This window comes from Triticum urartu, chromosome 2, assembly GCF_003073215.2.
Source record: "Triticum urartu cultivar G1812 chromosome 2, Tu2.1, whole genome shotgun sequence".
Taxonomy (NCBI): Eukaryota; Viridiplantae; Streptophyta; class Magnoliopsida; order Poales; family Poaceae; genus Triticum; species Triticum urartu.
The window spans coordinates 548,578,821-548,589,702 of record NC_053023.1 but is presented as its reverse complement, the minus strand read 5'-3'; positions in this window follow the sequence as shown (position 1 = coordinate 548,589,702).

The following is a 10,882-nucleotide window of genomic DNA, read 5'->3' as shown; positions in this document are numbered from 1 at the left end:
TGCCAGAAGTGACCTATCTAGGCCATGTAATCTCTGGTAAGGGTATTGCTGTCAATCCCGAGCGAGTTCAAGCCGTCCTTGATTGGACCCCACCTGAGACAGTCAAGAAAGTTTGGAGCTTCCTTGGCTTAGCGAGCTATTGCCGCCGCTTCGTCGAGAATTTCTCCAAGGTTGCTAAACCTCTAACTGAACTCCTCAAGAAAGATAAAAAGTTCGAGTGGACTCCACAGTGCGAGTTCAGCTTTCAGGAAATGAAAAGACGCCTGACATCTGCTCCCGTACTGGTACCACCAGATTTCTCCAAGGACTTTATTATCTATTGCGACGCCTCGCGACAAGGACTAGGTTGCATACTCCTAACCTTATGGATCAAATCATAACCGCCCAGCGGTATGATAAGGGCATATCCCGAATTAAGGAAAACATCGCTAGCGGAGTTGCTAAATGTTTCTCCATGGATGAGCGAGGTGCTGTCTTCTTCGAGAACCGTTTGGTTGTTCCCAAGAAACAACATCTGCGCCAGTTGATCCTTAAGGAAGCTCATGAATCCCCTCTCACCATTCATCCTGGTAGTACCAAAATGTATCAAGACCTACGCCAGAGATTTTGGTGGACTAGGATGAAGAGATAAATCGCTCAATACATTGCTAATTGCGACGTTTTTCGTCATGTTGAAGCAGAGCATCAATGGCCTGCTGGCACCCTTCAACCTTTGGCTATTCCTGAATGGAAATGGGATAAAATCAGTATGGATTTCATCACTGGGTTTCCCAGGACCAAGAGAGGGAATAATGCCATCTTCGTCGTGATCGACCGTCTTTCCAAAGTAGCCCATTTCTTACCTGTTCGTGAGAGTATCACCGCTAGCCAGCTAGCCGATTTATACATCTCCCGAATAGTGTCTCTTCATGGTGTTCCATTGGAAATTAACTCAGACCGTGGGAGTCTCTTCACCTCTCGATTTTGGGAAAGTTTCCAAAATGCTATGGGAACTCGTCTCTCTTTTAGTACCGCCTTCCATCCTCAATCAAGTAGTCAAGTAGAGCGAGTCAACCAAATTCTGGAAGATATGCTCCGAGCTTCTGTCATCTCGTTCGGAATGAGTTGGGAGAAATGCCTTCCATTCGCGGAGTTTGCTTATAACAATAGTTACCAAGCCAGCTTGGGCAAGGCTCCTTTCGAAGTTCTCTATGGACGAAAATGTCAAACGCCTCTTAACTGGTCAGACGGGGAAAGACAACTCTTTGGCCCGGATATGATTCAGGAAGCAGAAGAGCAGGTTCGCATTATTCGTGAGAAATTGAAAACAGCCCAATCTCGTCAAAAGAGTCAATATGATCGTAAACATAAGCCTATGACTTATGAAGTCGACGAGAAGGCTTACCTTCGGGTTACTCCGTTAAAGGGAACCCATCGTTTCGGTATCAAAGGCAAATTGGCTCCTCGTTACATTGGACCCTTTCGCATTCTTGCCAAACGAGGAGAAGTTGCCTACCAATTGGAACTACCTCCGCATCTTTCCAGAGTTCATGATGTCTTCCACGTTTCTCAACTCAGGCGTTGCTTCGCGGATCCCATCCGTGGAGTGGACCACGAAACGCTTGATCTACAAGATAACCTCTCATATCGGGAATATCCCGTTCGTATCCTTGATCAAGCCGAGCGTACCACTCGACGTCATAATATCAAGTTTCTCAAGGTTCAATGGTCACACCATTCCGAGAAAGAAGCCACTTGGGAAAGGGAGGATCGTCTTCGACTCGAGTACCCCACCTTCTTCCCGGAGGATCCTAAATCTCGGGACGAGATTCTTTTGAGTGGGGGTGAGTTGTCACACCCTAGCTAGTTCAAGCATTAGAGTGTGCATCATGTTTAAATTTCTCTTAAATTTGAAATGGGGAAGGCAGAAACCCCCAACACCCCCTAGAAACAACTAGGGTTTACTAAAATTATTTTCAATGAACCTGAAATGCCCTTCTAAAAAGTTCACCCTCTTTGTCTTGGGTTAGAACCTCTGGCAAAATTGGTGCACAATTTTCTAGGTCAACAGAAGGTCATTGAATTAAATCATAAGTATTTGAATTTGGGCATTTAAATGCTAGAAAATAATTTAAATGCTCAAATAATTCTGGAAATAAATGCTTGCTGTTGGATATATTCTAAACAGAGCCCACAATTATTTTCAGGATTTTTGGAAACGTTTTAGTATTTTAAATAAAGCCCAACAGTTGCAGTTAAATAGAAAAAACAGAAACAAATCAAAAAAAGAGAGAGAGGGAAGCCCACCTGGGCCTTACCTGTGCTGGCCCAGCCCACCTGGCTCGGCCCAGCCGACTGGCCCTGCCAGTCGTCGTCCTCCTCCCGCCAGAAGGACGCGGAGCACGTGGCCGGCGCCCGCGGCCACACGCCGGCCACCTCCTGCTTCTGCCGACGCCCTGGAGACGTCCAGGGGTGCCACACGACCCCCACGTCCCCCTCTCATCCTCTCGCACTCTCCCCCTCGTCTCCCTCACTCTCCCCCGCGATGGCCGAGCGCGTTCCTCGCCGCCGTTCGCCGTAGACGCCACCAGAGCCATCCCTTCGCCCCTCCGATGAGCCCAATAGCTCCGCCTCGTCGCCCTGGACCTCTCCGCCAACCCACGCGACTCCAAACGCCGCCGAACGCCGTCTTCGCCCTCGTCTTCAACCTCGGGCATCCGAGCCATCTCCGGTCGATTCGCCGCCGCCAGGACCTCCCCGAGCTCGCTGACCCCCTCTCCGACCCCACTGTGAGCTCCTCTTCCTTTTCCCCTAGCTCCCGTGCTCGTTTGGCCTCTGTAGTTGCCACTTCCACCGCACCCGAGAGCTCCCCGCCGCCGGCCATGGCGCCGTCGTGGCCAGAGCCACAGTGGCTTGAAGCCAAGCTCGCCGTTGTGCTCAGCGCAGCACCAGGAACCCGTAGCCACCACCAGCTCCTTCTCCCGTGCACCGTAGCCTCGAAACCAACCCCGCCCGAACTCCGGCCGCCGCCACGAGCTCGATTCCGGCGAGCTCGCTCCACCCCAGCTCCTCCCACTTGCCCCACTAGATGCGCGCGAGCCCCAGCTACGCGTAGCACGTCTCTGCCGTCGATTTGGTCACCGGAGGACCAAATCCGAAGCCCTCCGCCGTCTCGGCCTCGCCGGCGACTCAACGCCGGCAGGATTAGCCCCGCTGACCAGGGGTTTGACCCCAGTTTGACTTCCCTGAGTCAATGACAAGTGGGCCCCCCTCTGCTAACTAAATCAAATTAGTTTTAACTAAAAATAATTAGTCTAATTAACTACTGACACGCGGGACCCACCAGTCAGGTTTGACCTGGACGTCCCCGTTGACCACTGACGTCACCCTGACGTAATGCTGACGCAGTAATTAAATTACTGGAATTATTCTTATACAGGAAATTCCAGAAAATAGTCAAAACTTCTAAAAATCATAGAAAATCAACCATAGCTCCAAATGTAAAGATTTATATATGAAAAATGATCAGAAAAATTCAATCTATCCATCTGTAATGGTTTCATGCATGACAAAACAAGTTAACCTTGCTGTTTAAGCAGAATAAGGAAATGCACTATTAAAGCCATGTTTAATGAGCTAATATTTGAATCTTTGGTTCAAGTGAGTTCATTCCTTTCTGTTATAGCTTGCATTAGGGTAAGACACATTCATATTGCCATGTCATAGCATGCATCATATTGTTGCATATCGTCATGTGTTGACTGTGCTCCGATGTGCTCTTCGTGGTAGGTTCTGCCTCCGAGGATATTCACGAGTATCCAACTGAAGGGCAGTATCCCTCTACCACTCCATCAGGCAAGCAACCCATTGATCATTCCGATACAAACCCTATTCTCGCTTCTGCTCTTGTTTACTGCATTAAGACAACACGATTCAAACTGCTGTGTGCTACGGTAGCTGAACCCTTATCCTCTGCATGACCTATCATTGCCACAGTAATTAGATGAAACCCACTAGCATGTGTAGGAGTTGATTGAGCCATGTATGTGATTCCTACCTTGCTATGCCTGCTATGCTTAGAGTTGTGTCAGGTCTGGTTCATCTGGGTGGTGGGCTAGAGTGATATGTTTATGTCGGTAATATGAGGGATGTGTTGAACATGTTTTGGTAAAGGTATCGATGAGAGGCCATGTAGGAGTACATGGTGGGTTGTTTCATTGAGGCCGTCCATAAGAACTGAGATCTGTATGTGTGATTTAAGATGCATTTACTACCGTACATTGGGCCCGAAACCAATGGACCCTCTCGGCTTCTTAATCACCCTAGTACTCTGTCCAGGAGTTGCAAATAGTTTTTGGTGTTTGTAGGTTATGTGTTGGTGGCCGTGCGTAGCGATGACCCTAGGGGTGGGCTATGTTGCGGTAGATACACCATGGCACGGTGTACCGAGTCACCCGTTTGGTGTGTTGGGAACCTTGTTCACATTGTTCGGGGCCGTAAGTGGAAACCTCGGCTGGACTCCCTGCGGATGGAACCTGGATAGGCGATAAACCTGGACTAGAGACTTAAGTGTTTAAGTAGGCCGTGGCTGACACCCTCGCTGGGCTTCCGCTTGAAGGTTGCCGAGTACATGTCGTGTAAACAGCGGTAAGTGGTGAAAGCGTGTATGAAGAAGTACACCCCTGCAGGGTATAAAACTATTCAAATAGCCGCGTCCGCGGTAAAGGACTACTTGGTTGCCTATACAGTTCATAGACAAGTTAATGGATACTACTAAAAGACTCAAGATAAGTGTGAGTACCGAGGATGGCCCTCTCGCAGGATAACGAGGGAGGATCCCGGTGGAGTATTGTGTTGGTGAGTAGTGGACCCGTGTGCGAGAACTATTTTACTAGTGGAGTTCCGTAGGATAGCTTAGCCAAGAGTCAAAGCTGGCTTGCTGCAATAACCCCACCACCTTCTTGAGGATGAGCATGTATATTAGGTTCTGATGTAAGACTTGCTGAGTACCTTTGTACTCATGTTTGCTTAATTACTGTTTTCAGACGACAACACCGCCCCCTCCGATGGGTTCTACGTAGACCTTGACGTCGACGAGTGACTTGCCACCCAGGTGGTGATCCTGGCCATGGAGGGCCCTATGTAGATAGATAGGCTTCGAGAAGCCTTCTTTCTTTCTAGAGTCTGTACTCAGACTAGTTCTTCCGCATGTGCTTGTATGATTGTATGACTTGAGTGTCGGGTCATGTGACCCCTATCTGTATGAGCTTGTTATGTATGGCTCCCTGGAGCTTAAAATAAAGTACTTGAGTTGTAGAGTTTTGTTGTGATGCCATGTTGTATGTACTCATATCGGGCATATTGTATGTATGATTGAAATGCTCGGTATGAGTGGGATCCGACAATCTAGTTGTTTATCCTTGGCAGCCCTTCTTATGGGGAAATGTAGTCTAGTGTTCCTCGAGCCATAGTAGTCCGCTACAGCCCGGTTCACCAGAGTCCTGCTAGCCCAGCACTACTGCTCAGGACACTTGACTGGCCGGCATTCCTATGTCTTTCCCTTCGGGGAAATGTCACGCAGTGATATCCGGAGTCCTGCCTAGCCCGCTACAGCCCGGGTTCCCCGGAGTCCTGTTAGCCCAGTGCTACAGCCCGGAATCACTCGCTGATGACCGACATGTTCGATGTGATTCATGTATGCCTGTCTCCATAGGTCTGTGCCGCTTTGAGTTCACGACTAGCCATGTCGGCCCGGGTTCTCTGTCATATGGATGCTAGAGACACTATCATATACGTGAGCCAAAAGGCGCAAACGGTCCCGAGCCATGGTAAGGCGACACCCGTGGGATACCGTGCGTGAGGCCGCAAAGTGATATGAGGTGTTACCGGCTAGATCGATGTGACTTGGAATCGGGGTCCTGACAGTGTTGGTATCAGAGCCGGACTGCCTGTAGGTTCGTTGAGCCAAACTAGTCGATGTCGAGTCTAGAAAAGCTTTAGTTATATGTAGGGGAATTGATTGTGGGAGGGAACGTAAGGCTCTTTTACTACTTTACCCTATGCCTCTAATCCGAGTCATTCTCTTCATATTCAACGTGGGTTAAGGACTAGGCTCTCTTCTTCTATCAGGTTCACGTGTTACTAATTCGTAGTAGCTTATAGGATTGTTGTTACAAGTCCCAGTTCAGTTTCTACTATTCTTAGTATGTTGCTAAGTGGATCAGAACCTTGATATGATGTTGTTGAGTGGTATTGCGAACTGATGTGGATGTCTCAAATCTTTTTCTGAGCATTTACAGCTGTTATGCTATCCAATTTTCCCTAGAAATTCTGATGTCTTTGCATTGTGGTTGTGCTTTCAGATGGCCAACCGTGTTCAAAACCAAGTGGTTCGCCTGACTCGGTGCCTCGACGTGCCCGGTCATACTGCTATGTTAGTCCGGGTAATGATCGAGACGGGTTACCGTTGGTATCCCGAATACACCGTCGAAGAGCAATTCCGAGACTTTAATCAAAGCCAATATCTCTGCACCGTCAAGATATTTCCTTCTTATCCTGGATCTACCGAGCCCCTTCACTGTTCCTATGGACTCGGGGTTACTGTTGAGATGGCTGTGCAGGATGCTGCCTATTCCATGATGACCATCATGCGAGTCCGGACTGGCCTGCTTCGGAACACCGACTTCCGTTACATGCCAGCTTCACTTTCGGGAGCGCAAGGGTATCTTCAGGCTATCTATGCTGACTCCACTCAGGAGGACTCATTAACTCGTACCACTGCCGAGATGCTCGAAGATAAGGACCGAGAGAATCGGGCCTTGAGGCTGGAGCTTTTCAATACCCGTGCTGATCATTGGGCCACATTGACTCGGTTTGCACCTGCGGTGCAAGATGGATGTATGGATACAAGGGATCTGTATCCTGTGAGATCAGCTCTGCCAGACATGGTGGATTGGCGTGATGTGGGAGGCATCACCCCACCCCGTGGTCCCCGCAGGCCACCGTTTGTTGGTCCAAGACCTCATCCTAGCCCCTATGGTCCACATGCTCCTCAGGACCGTCTATTCCCGGATGGTCACGTTGAACTTCTAGGCTATGGAGGTGACCTCTATGAGGACTACTACGGAGCTGTCTGAGTTAGTAGTAGTATCACTAGTATTGTAATAGTTGTATCTCCACTGTCCTACGTGACTTGTGGAATATGACTTGGCGTGTAATCAATTCCGGAGGTGTAGAAAAATAATGTATAGGAGCTTGGAATGCCTCCGATGAGATGTAACGTCTTTCATCATAGTTGTACTGTAGCTTGGGCTTGTACTAAACTATGTATGATGTGTATGACCGTTGGTATATATATGGCAGTTTTATATTACCATGACATACGGATGAACATCTCTGCATTCTGTGTTATCCATTACATACTGCACTTCCTTGCTAAGTTTGATCCATCCTTAGCTAAACCATTGTCTTGTTTTCTCCTAGGATGGTCAACACCTCGCAGCAACCCTGCTGCCTCGGAGCAGGGGGAAGCCAGTGCAGCTAGGGGTGAAAATCTGCCTCACCCGCCTTCTCTGGACGAAGTGATGCTGGAGGCGGAAAGAAACAAGCGTGAGACTAACCGCCTGCTGGAGCGGATTGAGTAGAACACTGCACGCCACCCACGAAATGATTTGGTGTCAATCAATGACTTTATCAAGCTGTACCCACCAAAGTTTAACCATTCCGTCGAGCCCCTCGACGCGGATGACTGGCTTCGCAGCATCACCCACAAGCTACGTTCTGCCAACGTAGCCGAAGCCGACAAGGGTACTTACGCTGCCTACCACCTCGAAGGCCCTGCTAGCCTTTGGTGGGAGAATTTTGAAGCTATGTGCCCGGTCGGCCAAATTACTACTTGGGCTGAATTCAGTGAGGCTTTCCGTGAGCATCACATTCCGGAAGGTCTCATGGATCGCAAGAGGGAGGAGTTCTGCAACTTCACCCAAGGAAGACTGACTGTGGATGCTTATAGTCGTGAATTTGGGAATCTGGCACTCTATGCCCCTGAAGAGGTATCTACTGACGCTAAGAAGCAGGCAAGGTTCCGTAAGGGACTTAGCCCTGAGCTTCGCCGCGATCTTCGTCTGCACGAGTGCACCTCCTTTCAGAAGTTGGTCAATAAAGCCATCAGTGCTGAGACATGCCAGACTGATTATGACGCTTCACGCAAGCACTCCCGTGATTTTGGCTCTTCATCCGGCTCTGGAGCTCAGAAGCGCCGGGTGTGGATCCCAAGCACGGCACTGCCACCCAGGTTCATCCCGAGGCCATCCTTTGAGGCGCCTCGTCCCAACCAGCAATTTGCACCGCCCAAGCCCTATGGTGGCCCCGCTGCTAATGCTGCTCCACGCCCCAATGTGGTGACATGCTTTAAGTGTGGAGAGCCGGGTCACTATAGTCGAGAGTGTCCCCAGAACAACAACCCCAATCAAACTAGAAAGTCCGTTGGCCGTGGTAAGCCCGCGGGAAAGACATTCTACGCCAAGCCGGTCACCACTGCCCATGGCCATGTCAACTATGTTTCAGCCGAGGAGGCTCATGAGGATCCCAACGTCGTCGTTGGTACGCTCCTTGTTAACTGCCATCCGGCATCTGTTCTTTTCGATACTGGAGCATCTCATTCATTCATATCTGAGAACTATGCTCGATTGCATAACACGACATTCTGTGACATGCCCACTTCCATGGTAATTCAAACTCCGGGTTCCAAATGGCAAACCTCTAGAGTAAGCCATGGGAACAAAATTCTTGTCGATAGACTTGTCTTCCTTGCATACTTAATAGCTCTCAAGTCCTCGGACATAAACATCATCTTACGTATGGACTGGATGTCAGTTCATTATGCTAAGATCGATTGTGCCACTAGAACCGTTCAACTTACTCACCCATCGGGCGAGACAGTCAGTGTCTTAACTCGAGTGGCCAAGCGCCAGCTTTACTTCCTAAATGCCAACCCTCTTCCAGACCTTGGGGATGTTCCGGTAGTCCGAGACTTTCCGGATGTCTTTCCAGAAGAACTGCCAGGTGTTCCACCTGACAGGGATGTCGAGTTTGTGATAGACCTTGTTCCAGGAACCGTTCCAATTTCTAGAAGACCCTACAAGATGGCACCCTTAGAACTAGCCGAGCTTAAGAACCAACTCGATGAGTCCTTGAAAAAGGGTTTCATCCGTCCTAGTTCCTCTCCTTGGGCTTACCCCGTCCTCTTCGTCAAGAAGAAGGATGGAACGGATCGAATGGTTGTAGATTACCGACCTGTCAACTTTGTCACTATCAAGAACAAATACCCGCTTCCCAGGATCAACGATCTGTATGATCAGCTCGCTGGATCCTCAGTCTTTTCCAAGATGGATTTGAGGTTGGGCTACCATCAAATCAAAATCAGAAACGGGGACATTCCCAAAACAGCCTTTGTTACTCGTTATGGCCAATACGAGTACACCGTTATGTCCTTCGGTTTAAACAATGCCCCAGCCACCTTCTCCCGGTTAATGAACTCGGTCTTCATGGAGTATTTGGATAAATTTGTCGTAGTATACCTCGATGACATACTCATCTACTCCAAGAATGAAGAGGAACATGCCGAACATCTAAGGCTGGTATTGATGAAACTTCGAGAGCATCGCCTTTATGCCAAATTCTCCAAGTGTGAATTTTGGTTGCCAGAAGTGACCTATCTAGGCCATGTAATCTCTGGTAAGGGTATTGCTGTCAATCCCGAGCGAGTTCAAGCCGTCCTTGATTGGACCCCACCTGAGACGGTCAAGAAAGTTCGGAGCTTCCTTGGCTTAGCGAGCTATTGCCGCCGCTTCGTCGAGAATTTCTCCAAGGTTGCTAAACCTCTAACTGAACTCCTCAAGAAAGATAAAAAGTTCGAGTGGACTCCACAGTGCGAGTTCAGCTTTCAGGAACTGAAAAGACGCCTGACATCTGCTCCCGTACTGGTACCACCAGATTTCTCCAAGGACTTTATTATCTATTGCGACGCCTCGCGACAAGGACTAGGTTGCATACTCATGCAAGATCGTCAGGTAATTGCCTATGCTTCACGGCAATTACACCCACATGAGGAAAATTATCCCACCCATGATCTAGAGCTTACAGCTGTAGTCCATGCACTTAAAACTTGGCGACAGTACCTCCTCGGTAATCGTTGCGAGATCTTCACCGATCACCAAAGTTTGAAATATATCTTCACCCAACCAGATTTGAATCTCAGGCAAAGACGTTGGGTTGAGTTGATCTCGGATTACGACCTAGGAATAACTTACACCCCGGGCAAAGCCAATGTCATGGCTGATGCACTAAGTCGTAAATCCTATTGTAACAACCTGATGTTACAACAAAGTCAACCACTTCTCCATGAGGAATTTCGTAAGCTTAATCTTCACATTGTTCCCCGAGGTTTTCTGTCCACCCTGGGAGCGAAACCTAACCTTATGGATCAAATCATAACCGCCCAGCGGTATGATAAGGGCATATCCCGAATTAAGGAAAACATCGCTAGCGGAGTTGCTAAATGTTTCTCCATGGATGAGCGAGGTGCTGTCTTCTTCGAGAACCGTTTGGTTGTTCCCAAGAAACAACATCTGCGCCAGTTGATCCTTAAGGAAGCTCATGAATCCCCTCTCACCATTCATCCTGGTAGTACCAAAATGTATCAAGACCTACGCCAGAGATTTTGGTGGACTAGGATGAAGAGATAAATCGCTCAATACATTGCTAATTGCGACGTTTTTCGTCATGTTGAAGCAGAGCATCAATGGCCTGCTGGCACCCTTCAACCTTTGGCTATTCCTGAATGGAAATGGGATAAAATCAGTATGGATTTCATCACTGGGTTTCCCAGGACCAAGAGAGGGAA